Genomic DNA, 17,083 nt, shown 5'->3' with positions numbered 1-17,083 from the left:
CTGATAGCGATGCCAGATCACCAATGAACCTCCCGCAGTAGTTTACAATGCCTAGAAAACTTCTTATCTCGGCTGGTGACTCTGGGTGGGTCGCCTTGTGAATGTCTCGCACCTTCTCCGGGTCGGGAAAGATGCCTCCGGCATGGAAGACAAATCCGAAGAACTCAATGCGGTCCTTGAAGAATTCACACTTTTTCCTGTGTCGCTTCAGGCCTAGGCTTTTGAGTCTTTCCAGCGCACGTTCCAGCCTTTTCAAATGTTCTGATTCCGACTGCGCAAAGACCAGTATGTCGTCTGACATGTTGATAACTCCTTTGAGTCCCGCCAGGGCTCCACGGATGACGTTCTGTAACACCTCCGCCACTGACATGACTCCAAAGCTAAGCCTTTTGAATTGGTATAGCCCTTTGTGGGTGGTAAATGTTGTTATGTAACGTGACTCCGGGTGGAGTTCCAATTGGTGGTATCCAGATCTTAAATCTTGAGCTTGGGAAATACTTTGGCCCCTTGCAGCTCACCCACGATGTCGTCCAACGTGGGTGTGAGGTGCCTTTCCCTCTTGATGGCGGCATTAGGCAGCCACATGTCTACACAGATGCGCACTGCACCCGGCTGTTTGGGCTTGGACGCCACTACTATTGGGGATACTCACGGCGTCAGACCCTCTACCCTTTCAATGATATCCATATCGATCAGTGACTGGAGTTCCTTTTCTACTTGCGCCCTTAGGTGAAACGGTATCCTTCTGTGCTTGAGGGCTGTCGGCTTCACGGACCCATCAATGTGCAGTCTAATTGGGTCCCCTTTCAGCTTACCCACCCCTTGGAATATGCTCTCGAATCGGTTCAGAAGGTGATCAATATCTGTTTGGTACACCGACAAGGTGAAGTGTACAATGTCTAAGGCCTCAGAGGCGGTGCAGCTTAATAGGGAGTGCAGGCTTACATCAGTTACAAATAATCTTGCCTTAATTGTATTCTGCCCATGTGAGACAGGTGCCACAAAGACTCCATGGATTGGCAGTGGCGTATCCCCTCCAAAGGCATATATTCTGGCCTTGGACGGTTCCAATTTGGGAAGACCTGGTAGATCCTCATAGTGTTCTGCTGCCAGGACGCAGACCGACGGCCCCGTGTCTATCAAAACAGGTGTTGGCACATCTTCAATGTGCACTTTGCAAGTCGGTTGCCTTCTCTTTTTTGCACCTGCAGCAATGTTTGAGATGAAAAAGACCTCCTCCTCGTCTTCCTCTTCCTCAGCAATGTCTAGCTCTTGTACCCCCTGTTCAACAGCCGACACACTCCTAAATCTTCTAGGGTTGCCCCCACTCAATCTTGCCGGCCCCCTTGATGTGGCCACCGGAACCGCGGCTTTTCACACTCTCGCGTAATGTCTGGGCCTGCTGCACCTACCACAAACTCTCGACTTCGATGGACATTCACCTGTGTGAGGCAGATCATACCCGCAGTACTGGCAGGACTGTGAGTTCACAGGTGATGGAGGGATGTCCGCCCGTTTCTGACCCCAGCGAGCCTTCGCCAGCACGGGCCAACCAACAGCAAACACGACCTCGCTTCTCCCTGGGTGCACTGCTGCGTCCATCTTGGCGCCCCTGTTCCAGTGTCCAGGATCTGTGCGATCGTCAGGCCTGGCTCTCAAAGGACTTGTCTCCACAGCTTCCCTGAGCTGCACCCTTGCATTAGCTGGTTGCGCACCATCTCTTCTTCATTCACCCACCTACAGGTGCTTGCCAGGTGCCTTAGCCTCGTACAGAACTGGTCCAGGGACTCATCGCCTTGCTGCTTCTCCGCACATAACAAATCTGTCGAAGTCCACATTCACCATGGGGAAGAAATGGTTTTGGAGGGCCTGTTTGACAGCATCGTAAGTGATCACCTGAAGGCTCAAAGAGTCAAGTATCTTGTGCACCTCTGTTCCTGCTGAGTACACCAATGTGGTCACCTTTGCATCATCATCTGTCTCTCCTGTGGCTCTGATGTACATTTCTAGCTTTTTCACCCACAGCAGCCAAAGAGGTCCAAGTTTAGAGGGGGGGCCTGATGTATCGAATTCTGGCATGGGCGCCAGAGTACCTTGTTGCCTGTGTGGTCCTGGCACAGGTGCACCATCACCATCTTCCTGTTCACCCATCCCAGCGGTCTGCGTGCAAACTGCGCTTTGCTGTCAGCAGTTCACTTGCCGTTTGCCTTCCTGGTGGGTTTCCTCCAGCACAACGTGCCCCTCCACTGACCTTTTCTCCTCTTGGGTGGGAAGACTGGATACCAGTAGCTCAGGGTGATGATTCTGCCAGATGGATGCTTTGTGTGCCAGCCAGCACGCTTGGGGTACCTTTAGCACCTTCAGCACAATGTCGCCACGGCCGTGAGCCTTCGTACAGCCGTGGAGTGTCCAAAAATTAGCATAAATCTCGTCACAGGCAGCGCACGAGCACCTTTTCAGGCCACAACTACTGTGATCGCCGAATTTAAGATAGCCGCCGGCTCTCTCTGCATCGGGTCCATGACCGCGTAGTACGACGGATCACCCACTCTGACATCCGATCGTCGTAGAAGGTGTCACAATCACACACACACACAGTACCACCTCTTCGCCAGTGTTAGCCGGTGATGGTGCCCCAGGCCACCCCACACGCACGCATACATATGTCTGGTAAGAACACGCAGGACATGTCTTGCTGGTATGGGGTCCTGGCGGCAAATGCTGTTTCTGGACCTCGTTTATTAATGAGCGCATGCGCGAGCCTCGTTCTGGCTCGCGCATGCTCAGAACTATTGCATACTACGCAACACTCAGCACAATTGCAGTCCTACTTTTATGTTGGTGGACTGTCCCGGTTTTTCATTTCGAAATTCTAGTCACCCTACATATACCACTGCAGCTCCCCTTCTCAGCTTCGATTGTACTGGGAACCAAAAGAGGCCCTCAATTTCTTTTTCAAAGGTGTCACATATTACACCATGCAAACAAAAATAGCATCTTAGTTGTGTTTCCGCTACGCAACAATAGAAACAATTCTGAGTGCTCTCAGAAAAGAGGCCCTTGGTGCCGAGGTCCACCGGGAAATCTCAAGACCACTCTATAAGGGACTCCACCACTGCTCTCAGTCCAACCATTCAAAAAAATCAGCGAGGCTTCCTATAGCACATCCCACACCATAAACGATTACTAAAACATAGCAAGTCTGTTTGGACAGTTACAGCACTGCTCCCCATTCAGACCCCTCTATCCTGGCAAAGGAAGAGATAAGGTGAGTAAATGAGAGACAGAGAGAGAAGGGCAGAGAGAAAGAGAGCTAGAGGGAGGCTGCTTGATCAGCATATGATACAGCGGTTGCAGCTGGTAGCCACTTATTTGAGTCTGCATCGTTCAGCCTTGTATACTTAAATATATAAAAATGCTGACTAGCGAGTGCTAAGGGCGTCTCCTCTCCCTGAACACGAATCCAAAACACCTCTGATTTTACTTTCGCATCCGTTTTAACATAACCTTTTTCAGTCAGAGTTGAAGGTCTCTCACTCGCTCATTAAATGGATGTCAAGGGCCTTTGTTTTAGAAGACTCCCACCGTAGGCTGCACTCACGTTCTGTCAGGGGGCATTTCCTGAACCACCTCGGTTGTTTTGTGCATTCAGTTTAAAACTCATAGAACAACCTCCTAGAAAGTTGTAAGCGAAGAGTTCTAAATAGAGTCTGCCTCTGGCATTTTGGTAACATTTTTATATACCTTTTCCTTCTCCATAAATTAGGTCAAATATTTTCTATGATCCATGTCTGCAATTTTAGTTTCATAAAATGTTTGTACTGACGGCTGATGGTAACCTGTATATCCTAACATACTAATATTTGAGGCTGCTAACATGGAAATACATGGCGGCAAAAAGATTTTCGGGGTAATTCATGGAATGATTGTGCGCTGAAATTGTGTGGTGAAGTATGAAAAAGCCAGCGCATGCGTGCGATTCGCACGCAAGCGATTCATGGAAGGCTCTGCACGTGGCATTCCCGGGAGCTGCGCCAAATCCGCGCTAACCTTACACGTCACTGCGACTTTCCACCGCGACACGCACAGCGAAAGCGCACAACTTCTAGCACACACACCTAAAAAGGGGGCAGAACACGCAGAATGGGGAACAACGCGTGGAAATGTGGGCGTAACGGGGGAAGTAGCGCTGTGAAATACACGCAACGCCCACCTGCTCGCGAATAACACGTATTCATGGAATCAAATAGGACAAACCTGCGCACGCCAAAAGACACGCACAAATACGTCCGCCACACGAAAGCAGGCGGAAGGGCCCCCCCGCAGTATAAAAGTGCGTGCAAACAACAAACAAGCATATACAACTACGATGAATGTCCCATTTCTCGCAGCAGTGATCGTGGGACACCGCAGGAGGAGGAGAATAGCCAGGCCCTGCATTTTTTTGCCCAGGACCAGCCTTTTTGGAATGCCTGATGACCAGGTCTATGGCAGGTACAGGTTTCCACCTTATATCATCCTAGACCTGGTCATTGAATGGGAGGATGACCTCACATCACCCACCATGTGCTCCTTGGAAAAGGTGCTCAATGTTCTGCATTTTTTGGCCACTGGGTCATTTCAGCAGATAACTGCCATAACGGGCTTCTCACAGCCAACTTTGTCACGCTGCCTACACCAGGTGTTGGCAATCATGACTGCGCGCCCCTCAGTCCGCAGGCACATATACATGCCCAGAACACCCGGAGAAAGGCATGCTGTGGTCCTGGACTTCTACAGGTTGGCACACTTCCCCAAAGTGCTTGGTGCCATAGATTGCACCCATGTGGCCCTACGTCCACCTAGGGCCACTGAGAACACCTACCAGAACCGCAAGCACTGGCATTCCATCAACGTGCAGGTTGTATGCAATGCCAAGGGAATCATCACCTCTGTCTACGCAAAGTATCCAGGGTCCACCCATGACAGTTTCATATACAGAATGTCCGCCCTGAGCCGGGATCTGGAAGCTGGGAAGCATGGAAACACATGGCTCATTGGTGAGTACAAATGCCTGTGCACATGCATGCATGTCACACACAGGCAAATACACCAGCTCAACTAATAACAACCATTATCACCTCCCCAGGGGACAGTGCCTACCCTCTGAGCACGTACACGATGATGCCAATACGGAACCCCACCACACCACCCCAGGTAAGATACGACGCAGAGCCATAGTGGAGCGCACATTCGGAGTGCTCAAGTCATGTTTCCACTCCCTTGACCGCTCTGGCGAGCAGCTACTATATGCACCCCCAGTAGTGTGCAGGATCATTTTGGCAGCATGTGTCCTGCACAACGTTGCAACACAGCGGGGCATACCTGTGGACATGGTGGTGCCCCAACATCCACAACCACATGCACAGGCGCTCTACATGGGAGGGGAAAGGGTACATGGCGAGGCAGCCCGTACCCAGCTTGTGGCCACATTCTTCACCTAAACTCCCACCCATGCGGAGTGCACACAGGCCTGGCACATACCAGGTGACAATCGATGATGACAAAAGGACAGTCAACCGTCACAACCTTACCACCCTGAGAATGTGTCCACGGAAGTGCTACATTGTGTGCATCCCTAGCCACTTAAACATAACCAACCCTGTGTGACCAAAAGGAACATATGCAAGGTGCATATCCCACCACACCCCTGCAAAACAGGGCATGAAAATACTGGTATGTCACCTAAACCTTCCAACCCCAATGACCCCCATCCACCACACCATGCCATGGCATGCAACGGCAAAACAGCTAACCAAATGCACAACACTAGACACAATTCTCATGAAGTGCCACGTGAGAAATGTAAAGAGGCACGAGACAATTACACCTGACATGGAATCTGATTAAATGACTGACCAAAACCTACCACCCATAAAAAGTGTGACACAAATGCATGCCACCAGCGGTACAAGCAACAAAAGTCAAAATGCCTGTTGCCATGCACATCGGGCAATAGAAATTTGCCAATAGAAACACTGTGCTGCGTGTGTGCCCTGCAACACACTTCTCACCAGAAAGCACAGTGTGTGCTCTGCGTTGGTGAAAGCCCTTGAGCATCATGAAAAATAAGTACAATGAACCAAAAGTACCCTGTGATGCATGTACACAATCAAGGAATTGAAAGGGATCATGCACTGCATGGACACAGCATGCCTGTGAAGGCAATCTGGGTGCATGTGTGTGCATGTTGTTTTCGTTGTTGGTGTGGGGGTGCGTTGTCTAAGTGTTTGTGTCAGTAGGGACATGCACTGAATACATGCATGTGAAATGAAGTGACCCTCAGTGTTCTGTACACAGGACATGTGAATATTGCCCTCATGGACCCCCCAGTGTGATAAACCACACCAATCCCTTGACACCTCAAAAGCAAACCCAACACAGGATCATCCATTGACCAGCAGAACACATCATGTTCAGAGTAGCCCACATTGACAATGTCAGACAGTGACCAATCACTGTAGCCCAAGTGTTCCAATGTGTCATAGTCACTACACTGACCCCTCCCATCATCAGTGTGAGTTTCACAGCCAAAGGGTGCACGGTACCGCCTACAGCAGGAAGTGCATTAACAACATAGAGAGGAAAGTCATAAAAACTCATCACAAGCAACATGATGAAATGCACAGTCAACAAAATACTCACCAAAATGAAGTGCAGACATGCATTGGAGAAACCATCCAGAATCACCATTAGGGGTGTATACACAAATAGACTTCAGACTGGCCACAGATATAACGGAAGCCCAATGTCCCTGTGTAAGATGCTGTCACACCGAGCCATCCTTGTGAGCCCCTGTAAAGGGGATGCAGGAGTGGCATATGGGTCAGGATCCCAAGCCACAAACACATACAGAAGACAAGCCTGTATGGGCCCAGCTGGAACAAACAGTGGATGCTTTCAAATGCCACAAAGCACCACACTGTAACATGAATGCACAATAGACAAACAATAATAGAAAACAAAAATAAAAATGGCCACATACGACCCAGTGGGGTGGATAAGGGCACCAGGAGGCGGGAGGTACAGGGTGCATCTCAAAACCCACATGTGTTGATGTTGAGATAAAAAAAAAATCCTCCATGGGCTCATCGCCTGCACGGCCCGACCTGTGTGAGAGATAAGTCGTTGTCGTCATCACCCTCTGGATGTAAATCAGAAGGTGAACGTGGCACAGTTGCCTGACCATGCCTGTCTGCAGCAAGCCCCTCCACAGCAGCAAGAATGCAGGTCTGGTAAGCCCAGTCCTGCATTGCTATGGCACGTAGGTCTGCATGCAGCACATCACGTGATACTTGTGCTTCCTCCTGCAAGGTCTCACATGTATGACGGAGTTCTGCCTGCATGGCCTCACATGACATACGGAGGACCTCCCGGCTTGCATGGAGTTCAGCCGAGATGGTATTTTCAAGCTGTTCAATCTTCTCTTCTGACCGCGTCCTCTGGGTCATCATGAGCACACCAAGAGTAGATCTGAGGGATTGGTGTTTTCCCTCAGGGCCTCCCTGTGTGCCTTTGCCTGAGCAGCAAGTGCTTTGCACAGAGCCACTATTTCAGCCCGGCGTGCCCTGTCGGAGGCTGCCATGCCCAGCCTGAGTGAGTGGCACGTGGACCATGTTGCCAGCTGCTGGAGCTCCACCTGCCTCTCAGGGGGGAGGATGGAATAGGCCACACTTTCCATGCCTTGAGCCATCATCTCAACTACTCTCCCCTGTATGCTGTGCTATGGCATTCACGGCATGCTCCCACTCAGTGGTACCCTGGTGACACTACACCTGCTAGGCCCAATGAGCCATGGTCCTTGCTGGGTTGGCACTGCCCACGGCTGCAGGGCTGCATCCCTCCATCGACCTGATGCCCCAGGAACATGAGCAACGGGTGTGGAGTGTGACCCTGCAAACATAACCACCACGGGCGGACATTCCAACACTGCCTGGCCCCTTGAGGGCACTACCCTCACTGCAGGTGTCGTGGAAAGAAGATCATCCACTGCAGTATCACTCACCGGCGGCGACACGTCATGATGCACATCCAATTCAACATTGTGGTCAGAGAGTCTATCAGAGCTTGACTCATAGTCAGCCCTGGACACGATGGTCTGGAACAACAATGGGCTTTCGTGGTCTACCACCCCACGACCACCACTGGTGCTAGGTTGTTGAAGTAAACCCACCACTGTGTCTGGAATCACATCCTCATCCTCTGCCTCCAGTGCCTCATCACCTGTAACATAAACAAAAGAAAGATGAGCACACATGTCAGCAGCACATACTGCACACATAGACATCACAACATCGACAGCCAACACATCAAGCAGACATGTCACACACAACTCAAACTCTGACATGCATCCAGTGACATTGCAAAGCAAGGGTATCCCGAAAGCAGAAATGGACATGTGTAAAATATGAAGCCTACACATGTACTGCATGTTGCATATCACCTGCATCACACACAACCTCTGGCAGGCACAGATCCAAGCCAGAAATGAGAGATGGCAACAAAGAGATGGCACGTAGCATAAGCATGGCGGAACACCCAAAAAGCCACAGCTGCAAGTGAAACCAAACACACCATGACACATGGAATATGCATGTTGACATGCAGCACTCAACCATCACCAATACAGAGTACATGTGTCACAGGATGCACCTACGCTAGTGCGTTTCAATACAGTGAAGGGATGAACATGGGAACATAAATGCCAGTTCACTTAGACATAGCAGCATTGCGTGGCATGTTGAAGGCCGGAACATGGTACAGAAGTGGGTGGGTGCAGTGCAGTGCATGTGTACCGCCTCAACTTCCAACATCAACACGTACGTAGTGATGTCAATCTCTAAACATTACGGCAGTGTAACGGCAAGTGCAGCCATCATGTGCAAAGTGCATGCACTGGGTTGCATGGATACAGTGAACCCCAACCCTTTGGGGAATTGCAGGGAGGCAGTGCATGGCAATGAAAGGTTGACCAGAGAACTTTGCATTGGCAGACACTGTTGGCATACGTCAATTGCATCTCGTCAGTCAAATGACACTACAGCAGAGGAGAAGTGGACATTAAGCAGGACACATGAGAAACCATCAGTAGTACACCCATGCATGCAGAAGCCACAACACCAGTTGAACAGACGCAGGGGGCCTGTAACAGGGTGAGGCATGTGCATGACACAGACGAGGAGACCCTAAACTTGTGCGTGAGTGCATGATAAGAGACAGATCCAGAGTGAGCATCAAATGGATGACCAAATAACATGACACTTATATTATTCTGGAGACGTACTACGATGATCAGCCTGTCAAGGACCCATAGGGGCATACATGGAATGCACATGGAGCATGAATGGGCACTCATGTCCATGGGGAGCCACTGTCATCTGCACAGTCTGAGTGAGACACACTGCACCAAGGACAAAGGATGTACACCACAGTACGTGTTTTGCAGGTTTGCAGAGGGAAGTGTGCGTGTACACAGGGACGGGGGAACAGGCAATTGCAGTAGTCCAACATGTGACTCACCAGTGCCCTGTTGAAATTGAGCTGCCAGGGGTTTGAGAGTCAAGGAAGCGTGCCCGTGAGGAGGACCACCTTGCAGGCTGTACACACATACATGGCAGTCATGTGATGAGATAGGCCGAGTGCTGAGAGCGTCAACACCACAGGCTACATGCAGACATGTGAGTGAGCAGGAACATGTACCGAGGGGCAGCCGAGTGACTTGCATTTGAGTAGGGTGCATGTGTGGTGATGAGGACAGTCCCCGTGTGCATCACATATCCTGCATGCATCACAAGAGACACGCATCAGTGAAGCATTGCATGACTCACACATGACAACCATGTATACATAGCATGTAGTGGCAGTCAAGCACAACACATCACACAAGCCAAACACACATGTCCTGGACAAACACCCATCAACACTCACCAGACGATGCATCATAATCCACCATCTCTCCCACTCTATGGATTAGTTCTGCCTCAATGAACTCTGCAGCAATCTCCTCGTGCTGAGTGAGTGCATTCTCCTCTGGTGCTGGCCCACTGCCAGTCACCTGAGTCATGGAATAATTGGAGGCATGCTTTTTTTTTGCACAGCATCAGAGGTCATTCCAATGCTTGTACCATTCTTGAGCTGTGCGCACCTGAAATCCCATGGCATTCACACCATCCGCAATATGGGCAGGTGTAGTATGGCACTTTAGGCCCACCAGTATATTGTGTTCGTGTGCCGCCACGTAGCCCTCAAGGAAGTCCAGTTCCTGCTTGTTGAAAGGCTTCTTCCTTGACGTGCCAGAGGCTGGAACCGTGTCTGGGGTCCCAGCCTCTTGCGCAGAAGCACGCTTCCTCCTCTTGTGCGGCGGTACGGACCCTGAGTGGCCAATGTGGCCCTGATCAGTATGGGCAGTGACGCTGGTGGACTGGACCAAGGGAGTGGTTGGCGGAACCAGGACGGAATGCCTGACTTGAGTCAGTGGCTGCTGGGTGCTGTTGCCAGGACCCAGTGCCACATCTGCCGCAGTGCCAGGGTCTGCGACCAACACAGTTCTGGCTGGCAGACTCACAGCCGGAGTGGTGTTGGCTGCATCTGCCCATGCAGTTACCACCACCTGGCCGCTTGGGGCAGCAGATGTCACCACTGCCCCAGATACGTGTGCCTCGGTCACAGCAAACCTGGACACACATGGCCTGTGCTTCCTGACCACCTGGAATTCTGCCTGGGAGTCCTCAGGTTACAACACATCATGCACTGGCCGACCCCGAGCCTGGGTGGTGGTCACCACAGCTGCACCTGCAGCTACCACTACCAGTGGGCCCGTGACAGCAGATCTAACTGACTGTCAGGTCATATTGGCGCCGGGTCAGATGCAAAAGCTGCATCTCCCGGAGCTGCACAGTGTGGTGGCATGGCCGCACCAGCACGTGGCTGGATATCCTGCCCCAGTGGTGCACCCCTGCCTCTTCCCCCTCTGTGGCCACCCTGGCCACCCTGTACCCCCTGGTCACCCCGGCCATATCCCCGACCACGCACAACACTGGGAGGACGCCCAACTTTGCCGCCCTTTACCTTTGGTTGCCTCCCAACCATGGCACAGATGGTATATTGCCAGTGGGAGGTGCACTGAACAATTGTCCTGGGCAATTGGGGTGAAGGGGGCAGGGTACGTGATGTTAGACGCACCCCTGTGCTCCTGCAAGGCTGTCTGTGACCCCTGGTGATAAATGACAGGTCACGCAATGCTCAGGCACCCCAAAAAATGATAATAAACATGCACGAAACCCCCAGTAGCCCACGTGCATGGAATAAACCTCCCGCAGTACACTGTAGCACCTAGGGACACAAAAAATGCGTAGGCGTGGAACACACAGGCTACTATGACCTCGAAAACGGGTACGTGATGCACATGGGGGAACCACAGTGGGAAAAATAGCGTACAGGCTCACCCGTCTGCCTTGCGTGGAAAAGAAAAACACACGCGCTTGTGCGCGTAAGCAACACCGCCACCAGAAGAAGTACAAACTCTATCCGCTGTGAAGTAATCACGTGTGAAACCACAAGAGGAGTTAACACATGCATCGGTCTCCATGAAAAGCACGTACAGCAAATGGCTTACCCGCGGGACCTTTAACCCCTGCTGAAGGCAACACCCACGCACGTAACGTCACTCGCGCGCTTACACGCTAAGGGCCTTGCCTCAGATTACGTGCAATCTCATGCTGGCGTGCTATTTTTGCACGTGCATTTTCACTCTACATCAAGCTGGCCACGCGACAACACATGGAAGACCACGCTCCTGCCCAGTAGGCCATTTACCTGCCCCTCCGAGCCCCGGGAGCCTCCTACGAGCCATCTGCTGCTGTTTCCTGCCTGCCTGCTGCGAACATGCCCTGCTATTTGGTGCCTGCACATCATCCATCGCCAGGGGTCCAGTTGCTGTGACCACCCCTGCTGGAACAGAAGACTCCCGACTGGTGTTCCATCGCTCCACAGCCCAGCCCCAGGACCCAGTTGCCCACCCACACCTGCCTGGCGGGTTGCCATGTCGGGCCAAACTCCATCTGGGTTCAGTGGCGACCCCCCGGCAGAGAAGCAGAGGGCTGCCAGCTTCACTGCAAAAGAAGTTGGCATCCTGGTGGATCAAGTCCTGGGACATCATGATGCCCTCTTCGGACGAGCATGCGCCAACAAGGATGGACGTGAGAGGATCTGGTTGGACATCGTGGGTGCCATCAACGCGGAGGGGGTGGCAACCCCCAACTTCAAAAACGTCCAAAAGCGCTGGGAGGACTTCAAGTTCAGGACCCTCAAGAAGGCCTGGCGCCTCTTGGACGCAGCGGATGCAGTGGGGTGCCGGGTCCAGCCATCTGCTGCTGTTTCCTGCCTGCCTGCTGCGAACATGCCCTGCTATTTGGTGCCTGCACATCATCCATCGCCAGGGGTCCAGTTGCTGTGACCAACCCCTGCTGGAACAGAAGACTCCCGACTGGTGTTCCATCGCTCCACAGCCCAGCCCCAGGACCCAGTTGCCCACCCACACCTGCCTGGCGGGTTGCCATGTCGGGCCAAACTCCATCTGGGTTCAGTGGCGACCCCCCGGCAGAGAAGCAGAGGGCTGCCAGCTTCACTGCAAAAGAAGTTGGCATCCTGGTGGATCAAGTCCTGGGGCATCATGATGCCCTCTTCGGACGAGCATGCGCCAACAAGGATGGACGTGAGAGGATCTGGTTGGACATCGTGGGTGCCATCAACGCGGAGGGGGTGGCAACCCCCAACTTCAAAAACGCCCAAAAGCGCTGGGAGGACTTCAAGTTCAGGACCCTCAAGAAGGCCTGGCGCCTCTTGGACGCAGCGGATGCAGTGGCGTGCCGGGTCCTGCTTATCACCAACCAGATGAGGGTCCAGGAGCGCATTCGCCCAGCGCTTCAGCTCCAGGTCCTCGAGAGGCAGACCCGTCTGGAGTCGAGCGGTAAGTGTCCATGCGTTCTCATTTGACACAGTGCATGTTGAGGTGTGGTAGGAGTGTGCAGTTTGGACATATGTCTGACATGGCCCATGTATGGATGTGTATGTGCAGGGACATGACCATGCTGCATGTGAATCAAGTCATGTGTGCTGCACATCAATGGTGTATGTGTTCCGATGCATGATGTACAACTGGATGTGAAGATGCACACATGTTTGCATGCCTGTGTATGTACTCAGCCATGTTTGGGCTGTGACACATGGATGCTCGTCCCACCTTCATGTACATGCACAGTGTACATGTGTGTGTGTCTGTTTGTTATGTGTGTGACTGTGAGACGCCATGAATGCATGTGACACGGGCATCTAGGTACCCAATTGGCAGATGTGACATAGTTGATGATGATTGCACTGTGACAGGAGGTAGAGATGGACAGATGCATGTCTGTCTGGTGGCGTGTGTGCATCTGAATGGCATGCTCCATGATGCTTGTGACGTCATGCCACCCTTAGGATGTTCATGCAGTTCCATGTGAATGAAGGCAGATGCCTGTTGCACGTTCCCTGCTTGTTTGTGCATGTGTGTGGGTTCAATTGACCTGAGTGATGGGGAGTATGATGCCGTCTGTGATGTTTGACACTGCCACTCATGTGCAATAGTTATGTGACTAGCAGACCATTGTACGGTGTCCTGATGCCTGTGTTCTGTCTCTCCCTGTCTGCAGCGTCGACTGATGAAGAGGGCGGAAGACGGCGCTGTGGAGCCCAGCGGCAGGGATGCCACCACCAGCCGGAGACGCAAGGCCCTGCCCCCCTCCCAGGTAAAAATATCTTCCAGGAGTGACAGGACTGGTGCCGTGTCCATTGCCGCAGCTGCCGAGGGGAGGTCCAAGAGGCCAAGTTTGGATGTGGACTCCTCGGCAGTTGAAGGGGCAGGTGAGCACTCACGGGGGCATACTACGCAAGATGGCACAGAGTCATTCAGGTTGGAGGGGGGGGTGTTTGAGCAGGAGGCCATATCAGACACACGCATGGGGCCTGGAGGTGGTGGTTACACTGGTGCAAGTGGTGCAGTCCATGGGCAGGGGCAGGAGGCAGCACAGGTCGCTGTGGAGGTGCCTGTGTGTAATCCTGTCCCTGATCCTGTGAGTACATCATCCTGCAGCAGCAGGGATGCCTCTGTCCAGGCCTGTTCGCAGGTAGGGGATGTGCCTATGTCAACTGACCTTCCTCTACCTGCGGATGCGGCAATCCGTGACAGGGTTGAGCCTGCCCTAGTCAGTGTTGCGTTGCGCACTTGGGGGATTTGGGTTGATGTGCGTTTTTCCAGGCAGGACAACGCACCTCATTTTGAACACCTGTGTGCCCACGTCGACTTGCTAGGACAAGTCTTTGCCACTGGGTTCCTCCGTGTGATGGGCACTCTTGCGACCCCCCTCCTCATCTGCACACCCTAACCGTCAGTCGTCCTCGGTGCCGTCTTCCCACCCATGTGTCACCCGGGCACATTATGGACCTGCCCCATCCACCACAGCCAGGCTGGTGGAGATCACATCCCTGCCACAGTCTGGAGTCGGAGGACCAGCAGAGGTGGTTACCCCAACAACTGGACCCTACCAATGGAGGATATGCAGGCACCTCCAAGCAGGATACATTCACGGTGGCACTGGGGGATTTCATCGTCCCGGAGGCTGTCATGGTGGCAGAGGCAGATGGCATTGGTGCAGCAGCTGGCTCAACGTGGAAGTCGTCAACACTGGGGGCCAACAACATCCCGGGGCAGGCACCGGCTGACAGGCAGGAGGACCCGGGACTGAGTGTGTCTTCCGTGTGGCAGCGGTTGGGCCAGCATATAGATGCAGAGCGGCGGCGCGCGGAGAGGGCACGGCTCACGATGGTCAGGGTCAGAGAACTCCATGCGCTGGGCATTGAGGCGTGCAGCGTTCCTTGATGAGATACGCAGGGAGTTGGTGGAGACCATGGCGACGTCCCTGCGAGGCCTTGAGGACAGAGCCTAGGCCCGCCTCCGGGATATCAACATGGAGTTTGATGATGCCCTGGCCAGAGACATTAACAACAGAAGTGAGCCATAGGACTAGCCCGCCGCCATTTACATAGTTCTTTAGGTATAAGTTTCCTTTTTTAAAAAATTTATTTTGGAGTTATTGTACATTGCTCCACTTTTTGTAAATAGTTGGATTTTTGATGGACCTTGTTCCTGGATTGTTTTTTTGGGGGGGATCATGGACCCTTGTGGACATTACCTGTACATAGTTGGATGATCAGTGGATTTCATTTTTATTTTTGCCATGAGGTAATTATTTTTTATTTTATTTTTCCTTGTGTATATGCGGAAGCGATGAAGGACAATGGAGCATATTCTTCTTTGTCATGTTTTTCATGGATTTCGTTTCACTTTCTGATTTTGTTTTCATTTACATTTTCATTATTTGTTTATTCATAGTCATGATTCTTTTTCATTTTGTCATATTTTATATATTTAATACATTTCATTCATGTCCAGTGTTGATGTGGTCTGCTATTATTTGCTTGATGCATGTGTCAGTTGTCATTGGCTCAGTCATGTGTCACTGCTGTGTGCCTATGTTGCACATGTCTAGGGGTGCATGCACGTGTGCTTCTGCGATTGACGTGGGATGGGGCATGTGGTGGGGAGTGGCAACAATGGATGGTCATGGATTTGCATTGTGGGGGTTGATATGGGGTTACATTTGGGTGTGCATACGATGCTGGGGTCTGTGTTGACATCACCGGTGTGGGGGGCATAAGTCGGGGCCCGCTTGCAGGTAGCCATCACTGGTGGGGGGACTTGAGTCGGGGCCTTCTTGCAGGTTGCCGTCAGTGGTGGGGGTGAGGGGACATGAGTCAGGGCCTGCTCAAAGGTTGCTGTCATTGGGGGGCTCTGTTGTGGTGTGCGCTGCCTGCTCACAGGTGATGGGGGGCTCCGTTGTGGTGTGGGCTGCCTGCTGCATGCTCACGGGTGACGGGAGGATCTGTTGTGGTGTGGGTTGCCTGCTGGCATGCTCACGGGTAATGGGGGGCTCCGTTGTGGTGTGGGCTGCCTGCAGGCATGCTCACGGGTGATGGGACTCTGTTGTGGTGTGGGCTGCCTGCAGGCATGCTCACAGGGGATGGGGGGGCTCTGTTGTGGTGTGGGCTGCTTGTGAGGTGTGTTTGCAGGTGTTCTGAGCACGCGCAGACTTTTTCACGCGATTTGACTGGCGCGAGTGGGGTACGTGTATTCCGAGAGGTGCGCAAGGAGTTTTACATGCGATTTGGCTGGCGCGAGCGGGGTACGCGTATTCCGAGTGGTCCGCCGAGGAGTTTTACACGCTATTTGGCTGGCGCAAGCAGGGTATGTGTATTCCGAGGGGTGCGCAAGAAGTTTTACACGCAGTTTTGCTGGTGCGAGCGGGGTACGTGGATTCTGAGTGGTGCGCAAGGAGTTTTACATGTGATTTGGCTGGCGCAAGCGAGGTACGCGTATTCCGAGGGGTGCACAAAGAGTTTTACATGCGATTTGGCTGGTGCGAGTGGGGTACGCGACATTTTTAGCGTGATTCCGTTGGGGGGATTTATGCTGGTCCACTGGCCTTGCCATATTGTGGATTTGTGCGGCTGATTTTGCCGCAAGGGGCAGTTTTAGGGGCGTAACTGGCACTGCTGGATGGTTGCTGCGCCACGGCTGGATATGGATGGGGAAATCCATGAATATACGGTGCGTGGAAATAGATTTAGCGCACACGTCTGGCACACGCTGCCGCACGCTCCCTCTCTGCACCAGCCGCATGCACTACTTCTGCGCAGGAATCTATGAATTATCCTCTTTATTTTCCTGAGAAAGGGGATGATTTATTTTCTTCCTAAGTGTGGCTAACAGGACCTTCTCTTCCAGCCGCTGGATTTTGCGAAATATTTTTCCTAATTGGCTAACAAGGTCATTAGTGATGCAATGCGTCTTTTACAAAACATTTTGCGCATCAAAAAGTGACGTTGTGCCGTAAAAGTACACTTTCTGCCACGCAAAACCCAATTACTGATTCACAGATCAGACTTTGCA

The sequence above is a fragment of the Ambystoma mexicanum genome, chromosome 3p, assembly GCF_040938575.1.
Source record: "Ambystoma mexicanum isolate Mex_15411 chromosome 3p, UKY_AmexF1_1, whole genome shotgun sequence".
NCBI classification, from domain to species: Eukaryota; Metazoa; Chordata; class Amphibia; order Caudata; family Ambystomatidae; genus Ambystoma; species Ambystoma mexicanum.
The sequence above is the reverse complement of the archived record's forward strand: the minus strand, read 5'-3'. Positions refer to the sequence as shown.